Here is an 8,006-nt window from a genome sequence, read left to right as displayed (position 1 = left end):
AGCGGTTGCACTCCCCGCATTATACATATTGCCATCACCTCGACTATCGTCAGTCCGCATTTGGCCAGTAACTTTATCCTGTTCATCAGGAAATGTACTTCCCTGGAATCCTCTTCTTGGGGGCCTCGGGGGTGCCAGCTTAGACGCGCCCTCGGTGGAGAGTTACTGAACTTGGGGAGTCCTGTCCGGATTGGATCCGGAAGAGGAGAGTCGTCAATATAAAACCACTCTGAAGCCCAGTTGTCTGGAGCCTTCTTGGGAGTACCGAACAGATATCCGGTCTCAGCAATACACCATACTTCGGCCCCGCCCACTTGACATAGGGATTCTCCCTGGTTGCGGGGGACAAGGCAGAACAACTTCTTCCACAATCCGAAATGAGCCTCTCAGCCTAGAAATAGCTTGCAAAGGGCGACGTACCCTGCTATATGCAGCATGGAGGCGGGGTAAGATTGTGCAGCTGGAGGCCATAGAACTCCAGAAGCCCGCAAAGGAATGGATGAATAGGAAACCCGATGCCCCTTAACAGATGCGGAATTAAGCATATTCGCTCCTCTGGAGACGGATTGGGGGATCTCTCCGCTTGTTCTCCGCCATTGTAGGTGGCCACTCCGGCTCGCACAGGGACCATGAATGTCGGCGGAAGGAGCCCTTGGGTTTGTAACTCTATCAAGCGGCTATGAGAAACTGAACACTCTCCCCAGTCTCCCGGCTTGGGGCAAGGGGAGCGAGCAGAAGAGTTGCGACGACCAGCCATGCTGGAATGGTTTTTTGCTGGGCGCTCTGTTGGGTGCTTGCTCGAGGAGGGAGAGTGAGGTTTGGATCTGGGAATCCCCGTCTCTTTAAATAGGCGGTTAGCCCAAAGGACCAAGGGTGGCAAATGTAAAAATGCCTCGACTCCTCACATTCGTTCGACATGTGGAGATGGTAATTATTGATACACAGAAGCCGAGGAGTATAACATTGATGAAGACGCCGGACACTGTTCGTCGTGATGGGAATCTTGGAGTATTCGGAAGAGGAACCTGCCTTGCAATGCCGAAGACAAGACTGCGCGCCGGACTCATCGTCATTGAAGCCTGGTTCAGGGGCTACTAAGGGAGTCCTAGATAAGGGGGTATCCGGATAGCCGGACTATATGCATCGTCCGGACTATAGAAGCGTCAAGATACAAGACTCAAGACTTCGGCTCGTGTCCGGATGGGACTCTCCTTTGCGTGGAAGACAAGCTCTCCGGTGTCTATATAAACCGGAGAGCATGGTCCTTAGAAGGCCGATCACAATTACAATCATACCATCATAGGCAAGCTCTTAGGGTTTAGACTCTACGATCTCGTGGTAGATCTACTCTTGTATTCCACATATCTTCAATATTAATCAAGCAGGAAGTAGGGTTTTACCTCCATCGAGAGGGCCCGAACCTGGGTAAACATTGTGTCCCTTGCTTACTGTTACCATCAGCCTAAGACGCACAGATCGAGACCCCCTACCCGAGATCCGCCGGTTTTGACACCGACAGCCGGCCCTCATCATTTCGTCCATCTGTGAAGCACAACCTCCCTCTCCTTTGAAGCAAGTGCAGCAGGCAAGCGGCTGCGAGAAGATCTTGAAGCTAGGCAACAGCGGCGACACACGCCAGGAGGGTCGCGCTGCCGCGCTTGACAGAGCATCTGCTCTAGGCGCCGGCCATTGACTGCTTGAGCACGCGCCGCCAGCAGCTGCGGTTGCGCGTGGGGACGCCAAAGCCAAGCCGCGCATCCAGCCGGCCGCCATGCTCAACTGTCGTATATTTCTTGTAGCTGTTGTTTATCTTGTGCTTTGAGTCTGATTGGTGTAGCTACACCCTTGTTCGTCGCATGGATGGATGGATTCGATTCGTTGATGGTCAAACAAAAATTGATCGAATCTGATTTGTTGATGCTCACACCCCTATTCAGAAATTGAATTGAATGTTTACCGAGCTTTGTTGCATGGATGGATGGATGACCATTTACAATTCCATTCCATTCCATTCCTCAAACCAAACACCAAAACATAATCGTTCCATTCCATCGATTTATCCATACCAAACACAAAGATGGAACCAACCCATTACACTGGAATGGAACCATGCCATTCCATTCCACTTCGTTCCCGAACCAAACACACCCTTAGTGATCATCAATACGAACCTACCATTGCATATATACCTCATCTTGGTATTATCATATCATCTATTATGTCACAAGATTGTTCCCGCATACACAATTGCTATCTTAGTTTGAGCATTTTGCAAAAGTTGCCAAAGAAAAAAAAAGCTTTTAAGCAAAAAGAAAAAAACAAAGAGCTTGTAAGCAATAGCCATAGCATCGACACATTGCATATCATACTACCATATTGATCATCTTGGATCATCGTGTGCGAAACACCGGAACATCACACATATATAGCATACTTGGGATAGAAAGTTGATACATTTTGCATCTCATATGTTGTGCACAAGTGTCGTATCTGCCTATTGTGCAATCGTGCTAGCGTCTCTCTAGAGTTGTGCAATGATACGTCTCCAACGTATCTATAATTTTTGATTGTTCCATGCTACTATATTATCTGTTTTGGATGTTTTATATGCATTAATCTGCTATTTTATATCATTTTTGGGACTAACCTATTAACCTAGAGCCCAGTGTCAGTTCCTGGTTTTCCCCTGTTTTTGAGTTTCGCAGAAAAGGAATACCAAATGGAGTCGAAACGGAATAAAACCTTCACGATGATTTTTCTTGGACTAGAAGACAACTAGGAGACTTGGAGATGAAGTCGGAGGAGCCACGAGGCGGCCATAAGGATGGAGAGTGCGCCCAGGGGGGGTAGGGCGTTCCCCCCACCCTTGTGGGCCCCTCGTGCACCTCCTGACCTAATTCTTTCGCCTATATATTCTCATATATCCCCAAACCAACAAAGACATCCACGAAAACACTTCTCCACCGCCGCAACCTTCTATACCTGTGAGATCCCATCTAGGGGCCTTTTCCGGCGTCCTGCCGGAGGGGGATTCGATCACGAAGGGCTTCTACGTCAACACCATTGCCCTTCCGATGAAGCATGAGTAGTTTACCATAGACCTATGGGTCCATAGCTATTAGCTAGATGACTTCTTCTCTCTCTTTGATTCTCAATACCATGTTCTCCCCGATGTTCTTGGAGATCTATTTGATGTAATACATTTTTGCGGTGTGTTTGCCGAGATCCGATGAATTGTGGATTTATGATCAGCTTATCTATGAATATTATTTGAATCTTCTCTGAATTCTTATATGCATGATTTGATATATTTGTAATTCTCTTTGAACTATCGGTTTGGTTTGGCCAACTAGATTGGTTTTTCTTGCAATGGGAGAAGTGCTTAGCTTTGGGTTCAATCTTGCGGTGTCCTTTCCCAGTGACAGTAGGGGCAGCAAGGCACGTATTGTATTGTTACCATCGAGGATAAAAATATGGGGTTTTCATCATATTGCTTGAGTTAATTCCTCTACATCATGTCATCTTACCTAATGCATTACTCCGTTCTTTATGAACTTAATACTCTAGATGCATGTTGGATAGCGGTTGATGTGTGGAGTAATAGTAGTAGATGTAGAATCGTTTCGGTCTACTTGACACAGACGTGATGCCTATATTCATGATCATTGCCTTAGATATCATCATAACTTTGCGCTTTTCTATCAATTGCTCGGCAGTAATTTGTTCACCCACTATATTATTTTCTATCTTGAGAGAAGCCTCTAGTGAAACCTATGGCCTCCGGGTCTATTTTCCATCATACAAATTTCCGATCTACTATTCTTGCAATGTTTTACTTCCCGATCTATAAACCAAAAATACCAAAAATATTTACTTTATCGTTTATCTCTATCAGATCTCACTTTTGCAAGTAACTGTGAAGTGATTGACAACCCCTTTATCGCGTTGGGTGGAAGTTTGTTTGATTGTTTGTGCAGGTATTCGGTGATTTGTGCATTGCCTCCTACTGGAATGATACCTTGGTTCTCAAACTAAGGGAAATACTTATCTCTACTTTGCTGCATCACCCTTTCCTCTTAAAGGGAAAAACCAACTCAAGCTCAAGAAGTAGCAGGAAGAATTTCTGGCGCCGTTGCCGGGGAGATCTACGCCAAGTCAAAACATACCAAGTACCCATCATAAACTCTCATATCTTGCATTACATTATTCGCTATTCGCCTCTAATTTTACTCTCCCACACCTCTAAAATGATTTTCAAAAATATTTGCCTTTTCTTTGCCCATCTTCCGTTCGTCTTTTTGTTTGCCTTTAAGTCTCACTTGGTTTGTTTGCTCGTTCGCTTGGTATAATTGTGTGTTTATTGAAAATCTAGAACCAAAAGGTTTATGGATCTTCATACACTTGCTAATCTTTTTAAAAGATCCAATTATGATGAACCAATTACTAGTGAGTTGAGTGCACTAGATTATCTTTATGATGTTTTGCTTGAAATCTCTGAATCTAAAAATTGTGATGAAGTGCTTTATGAAATGATTCACGATAAATCTTTGGATAAAAAGCATGATTGCAATGATGCTATTATAAATTCTATTAATTTCAATTATGTTAATGATATGCAAAACCCTAAGCTTAGGGATGCTACTTTTGCTATGTCTACTACTTGTTGCAATGATCATGATTGGGGTGATTCTTCTTATGATCTTGAAAATTTATTCAAGCACCATGATGAAAATGAGATTGATAATAATGTTTGCAATAATATAGAAAGTGGGTTTGGAAGAGTGTCAACTTTAGATCCCACATATTTGGAGAATGTTCAATATTGAATTTTTTGAGAAAAGTGGGTTTGGAGAGGTCATGACTTTAGTTAATGTTAATCCCACTATTTTGGAAGAGTGTCAACTTCGCATGCATGTGGATCGTGTTGAGAATATGTTATGTGATAGCTATATTGTTGAATTTGCTTATGATCATACATGTAATTATTATGAGAGAGGAAAATATAGTTGTAGAAATTTTCATGTTACAAAATTACCTCTCGTTATGTTGAGATCGCTATCGTCTCTTTGTTCTTCCTTGCATATGCTAGTTTTTGCTTACATTGCTAATTTGTTTCCCTATAAAATGTCTATGCATAGGAAGTATGTTAGACTTAGACATGTTTGTCATGTGTTTTATGATGCTCTCTTTGTGCTTCAATTCTTCTCTTTTATGTGAGCATCATTGAAATTATCAATGCCTAACTAAAAGGCTTTAAAGAAAAGCGCTTGTTGGGAGACAACCCAATATTTTTCCTTGCTGTTTTTCAATGAATAATTCATGTAGCCTCTGGTTAGATGTGGTTATGTGTTTTAGTTAGTGTTGGTGCCAAGTAAGACCTGGGATAGCTTACGGTGATATTTGTTTTGATCCTGCTGAAAAACAGAAACTTTTGCGTCCAGTAAGTAATTTCTTGGATTTTATTGAAACGTGCTTTTGATCTGATTCTTTTTTCTCTCGATTGGTACATAGATTTCCCAGGCTGTCCTAATGTTTCAGAATTTTTGGAGTTACAAAATTATTTGAGAGTTACAGATTGCTACAGACTATTCTGTTTTTGACAGATTATGTTTTTCTATGTGTTGTTTGCTTATTTTGATGAATCTATGGGTAGTATCGAGGGGTATGAACCATGGAAAAAGGTTGAATACAATAGATATTACACCAATATAAATAAAGATTGAGTTCACAACAGTACCATAAAGTGGTGATTTATTTTCTTATACTAACGGAGCTTATGAGATTTTCTGTTGAGTTTTGTGTTGTGAGGTTTTCAAGTTTTGGGTAAGGATTTGATGGACTATGCAATAAGGAGTGGCAAGAGCCTAAGCTTGGGGATGCCCAAGGCACCCCAAGGTAATATTCAAGGATAACCAAGAGCCTAAGCTTGGGGATGCCCCGGAAGACATCCCCTCTTTCGTCTTCGTCTATCGGTAACTTTACTTGAGGCTATATTTTTATTCACCACATGATATGTGTTTTGCTTGGAGCATCTTGTATGTGATACATCCATTTTGCATCATGATTTTATATCAATATTTATTGCATTATGGGCTGTTACTACACATTATGTCATAATACACTACTACAGGATGCTGCTAATGCGACACTACGATCAGAGACCCTTCGAGAAACTGTGTGCGATACAATAATCGCAAACGGTGGTCTAAGAAAACCGTCAGAAGTGTGCAAAACGTTTGCGATGACAGATGCATCAAACACGGTTCAGATTTTAGTTGCGTGTGCGATGCAGGGCATACGGTTCAGTTCAATGAACTGTTTGCGATGAGGAGGAACAAAAGAAACGGGCAACCAGATGAAGGCGTGTGCGATGCATAGCATACGGTTCACTCAGATGAACTTTTTGTGATTAGGCAACACAAAAGAAACGGTCAGCTAGATCAATGTGTGTTTGATATACAACATGTGGTTCACTCGGATGAACTGTTCGTGTTGAGAGAAGAGAACAGAAATGGTTCATTATAACAAGATGTGTGTGATACGCTGAAAGGATCGATATGGTTGACTAGAGGGGGGGGGGGTGAATAGGCAACTAAATTTTTTTAGACTTTTCTTTAACAAATTAAAACTTGCAATGAAATAGGTTGTCTAGATGTGCAACTACGTGGACAACCTATATGATGCACAGACAATAAGCACGCAAGCAAGCAATGGATATAAATCAAGTAAGCTTGCAAAAGTAAAGGGACAAGATAACCAAGAGTGGAGCCGGTGGAGACGAGGATGTGTTACCGAAGTTCCTTCCTTTTAAGGGGAAGTACGTCTCCGTTAGAGCGGTGTGGAGGCACAATGCTCCCCAAGAAGCCACTAGGGCCACCGTAATCTCCTCACGCCCTCACACAATGCGAGATGCCGTGAATCCACTATTGGAGCCCTTGAAGGCGGCAACCGGACCTTTACAAACAAGATTGGGGCAATCTCCACAACAATTGGAGGCTCCCAACAACACCACGAAGCTTCACCACAATGGAGTATGGCTTCGAGGTGACCCCAACCGTCTAGGGTGCTCAACACCCAAGAGTAACAAGATCCGCTAGGGATAAGTGGGGGGAATCAAATTTCTCTTGGTGGAAGTGTAGATCTGGGCCTTCTCAACCAATCCCGAGCAAATCAACAAGTTTGATTGGCTAGGGAGAGAGATCGGGCGAAAATGGAGCTTGGAGCAACAATGGAGCTTTTGGTGGAAGAGGTAAGTCAACTTTGGGGAAGAAGACCCCTTTATATAGTGGGAAGAACAATCCAACCGTTATCCCACTTACCAGCCCCGCACAGAGCGGTACTACCGCTGGGGAAGGGCGGTACTACCGCTCCGGGCGGTACTACCGCTCCACCCAGCGGTACTGCCACGCTGCCTGGGGCCCTGACCCCAGGGCGGTACTACCGCCAGGGAAGAGCAGTACTACCGCTCCGGGCGGTACTACCGCTTAGACCCAGCGGTACTGCCGTGCTGCCCAGGGCCCTGTCGCCAGGGCGGTACTACCGCTAGGGAAGGGCGGTACTACCGCTTAGAGCGGTACTACCGCCCCTACTACCTCCCTTAGTGCCGCAAAACCCGACACGAAAAATTTGTTCGAGAATTGAGGCGGAAGTAGCCCAGACGCACAGCGGTACTACGGCCGAAACACCCAAGCGGTACTACCGCTTGGAGCGGTACTACCGCTTGGAGCGGTACTACCGCTCTGAGAGCGGTACTACCGCTGTGGAGTTTTCGACGGTACTACCGCTGTGGACGCGGTACTACCGCTAGGGCAAAGCAGAGCATAGTAAGGGGAAAACAGCAGCTCCAAAGATGCGGAAGGAAAGACGACGGGTGTGATAATGATGTGTACGTGTGATTCCACCCAACTCTTTACCAAAACGGATCCCCTCTTGATAGTACGGTGACTCCTATGAAACTAGTCCACCAACAACGAAACGAAGGAGCTACACCGTCTTGAATTACAACA

This window comes from Triticum aestivum, chromosome 3B (genome assembly GCF_018294505.1).
Source record: "Triticum aestivum cultivar Chinese Spring chromosome 3B, IWGSC CS RefSeq v2.1, whole genome shotgun sequence".
NCBI lineage: Eukaryota > Viridiplantae > Streptophyta > Magnoliopsida > Poales > Poaceae > Triticum > Triticum aestivum.
The sequence above is the reverse complement of the archived record's forward strand: the minus strand, read 5'-3'. Positions refer to the sequence as shown.